A 9,471-nucleotide genomic window follows, 5' to 3' on the forward strand; every position below is an offset into this window, starting at 1 on the left:
TGCATGACAAAAAAACGCGACCTACTATGACAAACACGTATCATCACGGAAGTGTATTTTTTTGTAGTGATGATAGAGAGTCTCCTATGTTGCCACTTTCATATACTAGTGGGAATTTTTCATTATAGAACTTGGCTTGTATATTCCAATGATGGGCTTCCTCAAAATGCACTAGGTCTTCGTGAGCAAACAAGTTGGATGCACACTCACTTAGTTTCTTTTGTTGAGCTTTCATATATTTATAGCTCTAGTGCATCCGTTGCATGGAAATCCCTATTCACTCACATTGATATCTATTAATGGGCATCTCCATAGCCCGTTGATACGCCTAGTTGATGTGAGACTATCTTCTCCCTTTTTGTCTTCACAACCACCACCCTATTCCAATATAGTGTTATGTCCATGGCTTGAGATCATGTATTGCGTAAGAGTTGAAAAGGCTGAAGCGCGTTAAAAAGTATGAACCAATTGCTTGGCTGAAACCAGGGTTGTGCATGATGGGAGTATTTTGTGTGATGAAAATGAAGCATGGCCTAACTATATGATTTTGTAGGGATGAGCTTTCTTTGGCTATGCTATTTTGATAAGACATGATTACTCGTTAGTATGCTTGAAGTATTATTATTTTTATGTTTTATGAACTTTTATCTTGAATCATTTGGATCTGAACATTCATGCCACAATAAAGAAACTTACATTGAGAATTATGCTAGGTAGCATTCCACATCAAAAATTCTGTTTTTATCATTTACCTACTCGAGGACGAGCAGGAATTAAGCTTGGGGATGCTTGATACGTCTCCAACGCATCTATAATTTTTTATTGTTCCATGCTATTATATTACCCGTTTTGGATGTTTATGGGCTTTACTCTACACTTTTATATCATTTTTGGGACTAACCTACTAACCGGAGGCCCAGCCCAAATTGTTGTTTTCTTGCCTATTTCAGTGTTACGAAGAAAAAGGAATATCAAACGGAGTACAAACAGAATGAAACCTTCGGGAAAGTTATTTTTGGAACGGAAGCAATCCAGGAGACTTGGAGTAGAGGTCAGGGAAGCTTCGAGGTGGCCACGAGGTAGGGAGGCGCACCCTACCCCCCTGGGCGCGCCCCCACCCTCATGGGCCCCTCATGGCTTCCCTGACCGACTTCTTTCGCCTATATATGTCCATATACCCTATAAACATCGGGGAGCACAATAGATCGGGAGTTCCGCTGCCGCAAGCCTCAGTAGCCACCAAAAACCAATCGAGACCCTGTTCCGGCACCCTGCCGGAGGGGGGATCCCTCATCGGTGGCCATCTTCATCATCCCGGCACTCTCCATGACGAGGATGGAGTAGTTCACCCTCGGGGCTGAGGGTATGTACCAGTAGCTATACGTTTGATCTCTCTCTCTCTCTCGTGTTCTTGATTTGGCACAATCTTGATGTATCATGAGCTTTGCTATTATAGTTGGATCTTATGATGTTTCTCCCCCTCTACTCTCTTGTGATGAATTGAGTTTTCCCCTTGAAGTTGTCTTGTCGGATTGAGTCTTTAAGGATTTGAGAACACTTGATGTATGTCTTGTCGTGCTTATGTGTGGTGACAATGGGATATTTACGTGATCTACTTGATGCATGTTTTGGTGATCAACTTGCGGGTTCAATGAACTTATGCATAGGGGTTGGCACACGTTTTCGTCTTGACTCTCCGGTAGGAACTTTGGGGCACTCTTTGAAGTTCTTTGTGTTGGTTGAATAGATGAATCTGAGATTGTGTGATGCATATCGTATAATCATGTCCACGGATACTTGAGGTGACAATGGAGTATCTAGGTGACATTAGGGTTTTGGTTGATTTGTGTCTTAAGGTGTTATTCTAGTACGAACTCTATGATAGATCGAACGTAAATAATAGCTTCGTGTTATTTTACTACGGACTCTTGAATAGATTGATCAGAAAGGATAACTTCGAGGTGGTTTCGTACCCTACCATAATCTCTTCGTTTGTTCTCTGCTATTAGTGACTTTGGAGTGACTCTTTGTTGCATGTTGAGGGATAGTTATATGATCCAATTATGTTATTATTGTTGAGAGAACTTGCACTAGTGAAAGTATGAACCCTAGGCCTTGTTTCCTAGCATTGAAATACCGTTTACGCTTGCTTTTATCATTAGTTACCTTGCTATTTTTATAATTTCAGATTACAAAAACCTACATCTACCATCCATATTGCACTTGTATCACCATCTCTTCGCCGAACTAGTGCACCTATACAATTTACCATTGTATTGGATGTGTTGGGGACACAAGAGACTCTTTGTTATTTGGTTGCAGGGTTGTTTGAGAGAGACCATCTTCATCCTACGCCTCCCACGGATTGATAAACCTTAGGTCATCCACTTGAGGGAAATTTGCTACTGTCCTACAAACCTCTGCACTTGGAGGCCAAACAATGTCTACAAGAAGAAGGTTGTGTAGTAGACATCACGCAACAAGGTTATCAAGTTTTGCAAAGTTTAGTGGAGCCACCATACCGAGGAGGAAGCCACCTGGGAGCGAGAAGAAGATCTCCGTAGAGACCACCCAAACCTTTTTGCTGACCAACCAGAATCTCGAGGGCGAGATTCATCTTAAGGGGGGTAGGTTTGTAACATCCCAATTTTCAATTTGGATATTATACATAGATCATCATATGCATATCATATTTATTCTTGCATTTTGTTGTGATCCTAGAAATATTAAGCAACTCAAGGACCCAAGGAGAGAGTTGGAGATTTCACAAAATTCATATTTGAATTTATTTCAAATTTGAAAAGAGGAACAATTTGATTTTATTATTTTTCTCTCCAATTATTTCCAATATTAAAAATATATGAGAGAAGATAATATGACTTCTTCATCCTAAAAGAAATATTGGAGAAAGAATTTTAAAATCAAATTATGCTTTTATTGGTATTTTATTTGCTATTTTATTTGATTTAGAAAAATTTTGCATTTTTTAAAATTGCATCTTAGTCCAGAAAAATGTTCATCTTGTCCTTAATATTAGGTTTGGACGGTGAAAATTGTTTCTGAAATTTTTAGTTTTTTCTTTATATTTATTTAGGATTTTTCCTTCGTAGCGAAATTGTTTTAAAAATAAGTTTCGGACCGACTAGGCCGAAGCCCAGCCGGCCCGGCAGCCCAACCGCGCCGCCGCGCCGCCGCCGACTCCGAGTGGGAAGAGTCCCGCCGCTGCAAGCCGATGGCGAGTCCAGCTCAGACTCCCGTGCCGCTCCCTCGCCCAAGGCACGCCTCCCGAGGCCTTTATAAGGCCGAGCCGCCCCGGCGCCTCTCCCTCGTCTCGCCACCAGCGCCGCTGTCAATGCCTTTCGTCGCTGCAGCCCCGCGTTGCTGCCTTGCGACGCTGCCCCGCAGCCCATGTCGTCGCCCACGCCGCCCGCGCCGCCGTCGACCGGAGTCGAAGCCGCCGCCATTAACCATCGTCTTGATGAACCGGTAAAGACCGGCTGAACCTCGGTTTTTTCTCTGTTTATTTCGGTTCGGTTAGTTAGATCGGTTTTTTAGGGTTTTCTTATTTAACGAACATCTGTTCCTTCATTTTAACGAACAATATTCATTAGTTTTGTTTAGCGAACGTTCGTCGTAGGTTTTTCTTTTTAGTTTATTTTTCGGCCAGGGACCTATCTATGAATAGTTTTATAGCGATTTAGCCCCTGGTCTTTAAACTAGCATAACTTTTTACTCGTTTATTCAAATTAGATGAAACCAGCGCCTAAATCTTCGTATCGTTCTGTTCTTTCCAGTTAACCAACTTGAACATGATTTTGGTACTATAAAATTTGAGTTTAGTATAGATTAGTAAACGATCTTGTTTCGTTCTTATTTTGAGTTTCATTTCTCCGTTTGAGTTGAATATTTTTGCAAATCGTAGCTAATCACATGTACCTTCTATTAAGATCTAATTCACATGATAATATTGTTGTTAGGATTTGACTTTTGTTAGTTTAAGCTGTTTCCTTGTTTCGTGTTTGATTTGGATATTTTCTCGGTTTTTCCATTATTTCATTTTAGTGATTGCTTACGTATGCTACTGTTTGTCTATGCTAGATTACCCGGAGTGCGAAGCTTGTTACTACAAATCTCTAGAGTTTGCAGATCGTCAGCAAGGCAATTTACACTTTGATCATACTCTTTTAGACCAAGTTTTTACTATGCATTAGTACTGCCCCTCAAATATTTGCATGAGTAGGATTGGGAACATGTGGGTTGGTTGTAGTGTTGAGGTAGAAACCTAATACCTTTTTATCACCCCGGGAATATACATTATGCTTATTATTGCTTTGCCATGCTCGTAGATGGGGATTGGATCGTGATTCACACATGGAAGTTTGAGAGTTAATTAATCATGGATAATATTAAGGTGGCTACTTTAATATACATCTGGGTGGATTGGTTGAGGCACCTGGTGAAAGGATCGATATGGTTGACTAAAGGGGGGGTGAATAGGCAACTAACAATTTTTAGACTTTTCTTTAACAATTTAAACCTTGCAACGAAATAGGTTGTCTAGATGTGCAACTACGTGGACAACCTATATAATGCAAAGACAACAAGCACACTAGCAAGCAATAGATACAATACAAGTAAGCTTGCAAAAGTAAAGGCACAAGATAACCAAGAGTGGAGCCGGTGGAGACGAGGATGTGTTACCGAAGTTCCTTCCTTTTAAGGGGAAGTACGTCTCCGTTAGAGCGGTGTGGAGGCACAATGCTCCCCAAGAAGCCACTAGGGCCACCGTAATCTCCTCACGCCCTCACACAATGCGAGATGCCGTGATTCCACTATTGGTGCCCTTGAAGGCGGCGACCGAACCTTTACAAACAAGATTGGGGCTATCTCCACAACACTTGGAGGCTCCCAACAACACCACGAAGCTTCACCACAATGGAGTATGGCTTCGAGGTGACCTCAACCGTCTAGGGTTCTCAACACCCAAGAGTAACAAGATCCGCTAGGGATAAGTGGGGGGAATCAAATTTCTCTTGGTGGAACTGTAGATCTGGGCCTTCTCAACCAATCCCGAGCAAATCAACAAGTTTGATTGGCTAGGGAGAGAGATCGGGCGAAAATGGAGCTTGGAGCAACAATGGAGCTTTGGGGGAAAGAGGTCGGTCAACTTTGGGGAAGAAGACCCCTTTATATAGTGGGGGAACCAATCCAACCATTATTCCACTGAGCAGCCCCGCACAGAGCGGTTCTACCGCTTGGGCAGAGCGGTACTACCGCTTAGGGCGGTACTACCGCTCATACACAACGGTACTGCCGCGCTGACAGGGTCCTGACCCCAGGGCGGTACTACCATGGGGGTAGGCGCGGTACTACCGCTTGGAGCGGTACTACCTCCACTACTACCGCCCTTAGTACCGCAAAACCCGACACGAAAAACTTCGTTCTCGAATCGAGGCGGCAGTAGCCCAGAAGCACTGCGGTACTACGGCCGAAGACCACAAGCGGTACTACCGCTCGGAGAGCGGTACTACCACTTGGGAGCAGGACAAGGCATACTCAGGGGAAAAAGGGCAGCTCCAATGAAGCGGAAGGAAAACGACGGGTGTGATATGGATGTGTACGTGTTGATTCCACCCTAGCCTTACCAAAGCATATCCCCTCTTGATAGTACGGTGACTCCTATGAAACTAGTCCACCAACAACGAAATGAAGGAGCTACACCATCTTGAATAAAACATCGAGGGGAGATAATCGTCTCGTGCCAATGGATGAATCTCTGAAAGAACTTAACGCACACGATTAGTCCGCACAAGCATTGTCATCAATCACCAAAACATCTTGGGGATAAATATGCCCTTACAATCTCCCCCTTTTTGGTGGATTGATGACAACACAGGATTTGCACAAAATGAAGGATATAGGACAAGCGCAAAAACCCCAACGTCCTAAAATGTAGATGAGCTCCCCCTAGATGTGTGCTATCTGGGATAAGTGCGTTGGACTGCATGGCACACATACTAGGATCAACGCTCCCCCTACATTTTAGAGACCAACCACCTAAGCGGGGTAAAAGAGAGTAGCAAAGATAACTTAACAGGATAATCATGCAACTCATAAGCTAACTAAACAGGATAAGCATGCAACTCATAAGCTAGATAGTGACATAGATAAAGATACTAGAAAGATAAGGTATCATATGTCTCACACCATATGACTCGAACTTAGGTCTCACTGACACAAACCAAACAAAGCAAATGCGAGGAAAACACAAACACAAAAGACAGAAGACACAAAGCACAAATCTCTAAACTCTCTCCCCCTTTGGCATCGAGACACCAAAAAGGAGAGGGAGTGTTGCTATGGCTCCAGGTGAGAGCAAACGAGGGACACACACATCAGAACTCAGCGGGATCATCTGCGCCACCATCATTAGTCTGGAAGTGCTCGGCATCAGAATCGGTCCATGGGCAGTGCTGCTGAATCCACTCCTCCTCCTCGGTAAGTTGGTCCTCAGACCCACTGATAACTGTAGCACCCAACTGACGCGTGAGCTCCTTGTGGCGACCTCGGGCCTTCTTCTCAGCCACATGAGTCATGTACTGACCATGAGACTCCATGCAGAACAACTTCTTCATCTTGAGCTTGAGCTTCTTTGCCCAAGAGGGCTCTGCCTCAGAAGGCACGTAGTCATCATCATCATCCTCAGCCCCAGTCTCCTCCTCGGTCTCCATGGCAGAAGCATGCGAAGGAACTCCAGTCCTAGGGGCCTGAGTGCCCCAATTATCCTTCTTCCTCACACGCTTGACATCGTGAGAGACCAACTCTCCAGTCTCCAGTAACACCTGGGGATAGACACGATCCCAGGCCTTCTCAATGAGCAGCATGATGAACGGACCATAAATCGGGCACTTGCGCTCGAAGATAGTAGATAGCAGCTCAGACCACATAACATGAGAGATATCCAAGGACTCTCCGGTGTTCTGTTCCTTCTCACGCTGGCAGAAGAGAAGCATGTCCACGAGATAGGAGTGAACCTGGTCCAGATTCCCAATACGAGGGAAAAGAGTCTCTCTGAAGATACGGTGAAGGATATCCAGATAGGCAGGCAGCTCATAGGTTTCCTTCTTCGTCTCAGGGTTGATCCTCAAAGTGCAGTAGGGCCATAGAGCTTGCTTGTGAGTGGCGTTGGTGCGGCGGTGGGGGAGAAAGCCGACAGAAGACTCAAGACCTAGATCTTGCACCCCAATCAACTCCATGAAAGCTTTCCACTTGACTGAAAGCAACTTGCCATTTGTCATCCAAGTCAGTGTCCTGTCCTCATCAGTCCCAAGGTGAACCGTGGCATAGAATTGGGCCACAATATCAGCATCATAATCCTTGTTGAATTGCATGATCCCAAGAATGTTCAGTTGAGTGCACATCTGAAGAGCTTCACCAAAGTATTCAGGATCTTTCTCCATATGGTCGGTGTCGATGGAGTGCACGTTGACATAGAGGTTCTTCTTGGCTTTGAGAACATCAAAGAAGATGGCAAACTGGAACCTGTTCCAGAACGGACGGTTGACCAAAGTGGGATCTTGGTCTTCCTCATATGGGTTGCGGCGGCACCTTGCCCAGAACTCCTTGGGTGGCATTTCTGGCACGGTTTTGCCAGGCTTTGGCTTGACCCCAGGCTTCTTCTGGAGTTGAGGTGGAGGTGGAGCACTTGAAGAACCTCCGGTAGGCTCGGTGGTGCGGTAGCGCTTGGACGTGGCACGACCGGGGTTGACACGACGAGCCTGATGCTCAGGAACCTCATCACCTGGAACCACACACAAGAACACGCAAACAACCAGAAAGAACGAGCATAAGCCACAAAACACGAGCAAAAAGGATCACTGAGAGGTAGGAATATGGTGGAAACTGGTAGAGGGCGGTAGTACCGCTCCAAGCGGTAGTACCGCTCTAGAGAGAGCGGTAGTACCGCTCGAGGTGGGGAAACAGCAGTTTCCTACTGCCGTGGTTAGATCCGGTACTACCGTCCTACCAAATTCAAAAATACTCCAACCAAACACTAATCCAAACTGTCTAGAAGCATTCTCCATCCTACTCAAGCCTAGATCTGGCCAAAAATCTAGAGATGCAACTGCTATTGCCCCTAAGAAGCTAGACTGGAAATCTAGATAAAAAGAAACAGGGAACGGGGGCAATACCGGCATCCATGGCAAGAGGACAAGGTGGGGATCGACTCCACTGAAGGAAATGGAGAGGAGCGCCCCGGAGAGGGAGATCCGCCGGAGCCCTCCCGCGGCGCCGGTTGCTGAAGAGAGAGGAACAGAGCGAGGGGGCGAGCGAATGGGTATGGGGGAGAAGAAACTCCCCCTGCCCCCGATATAACCCCCTGCCCGCGCCTCACAGCGGTAGTACCGCGCTGGAGGGCGGTAGTACTGCTAGGAGCGGTAGTACCGCTCGCCACCAGCGGTAGTACCGCTTCAGCAACCACACGGCTTCTAGACCTACGGCTAAAGCTCCAAAAAGACAGAAAGCAAGGCCAAGATAAAGAGAAGACCAACAAGGTAACACACACACAAACAACGGACCAGAAACCACTCAAACAAAAACAACCACACGAAACAGAGCGAGCTCTGGCCTCTCTCTCAAGAGAGGGCGGTGGCCGGAGCCACCTATGTTTGAGTCAATTGGTATGGCACCGCGAAGAATTATCCTTGGGCCCATGACCAAAACTCGTCTTTGAAGCACAAGTACCATCAAAAATGGCTAATGTGAAAGAGTTGATCGATTTATGCATAATGGGGGGAGGGAGAGTTCATTGAGAGAACAACACTCCCCCTATGTCCATGCCTACATCTAAGCTAGACAACAAGTTGAGTGAGGTGGGGTGTGCAAGGGTTCAAGTCACATTGCTCGAATCAATGATATTTAGCTCATGCCTTAACTCGCGAAATCTTGCTTCATCCAAGGGCTTCGTGAAAATATCTGCAAGGTTATCATGAGTGTTGACATACTTGAGCTCGATCTCCCCTCGCCTAATGTGATCCCGGATGAAATGATACCGAATCTCAATATGCTTCGTCTTGAAGTGTTGCACCGGGTTGAGAGAAATCTTGATGGCACTTTCGTTGTCACACCAAAGAGGCACTTTGTCACAAATGACACCGTATTCCTTTAAAGTTTGCCTCATCCATAAAAGTTGTGCACAACAACTACCGGCCGCCACATATTCCACTTCTGTGGACGAGAGAGATACACAACTTTGCTTTTTGGAAGACCAACTCACCAAAGAGCACCCAAGAAACTGGCACCCTCCGGAAGTGGACTTCCTATCCACTTTGTCTCCCGCCCAATCGGAATCCGTAAATCCTTCAAGCTTGAAGTTTGCCCCTCTTGGGTACCATAAGCCAAAGTTTGGGGTATGAGCCAAATATCGAAAGATTCGCTTGACCGCCACATAGTGACTTTCCTTCGGTGCGG

Source organism: Triticum aestivum, chromosome 3B, assembly GCF_018294505.1.
Source record: "Triticum aestivum cultivar Chinese Spring chromosome 3B, IWGSC CS RefSeq v2.1, whole genome shotgun sequence".
NCBI lineage: Eukaryota > Viridiplantae > Streptophyta > Magnoliopsida > Poales > Poaceae > Triticum > Triticum aestivum.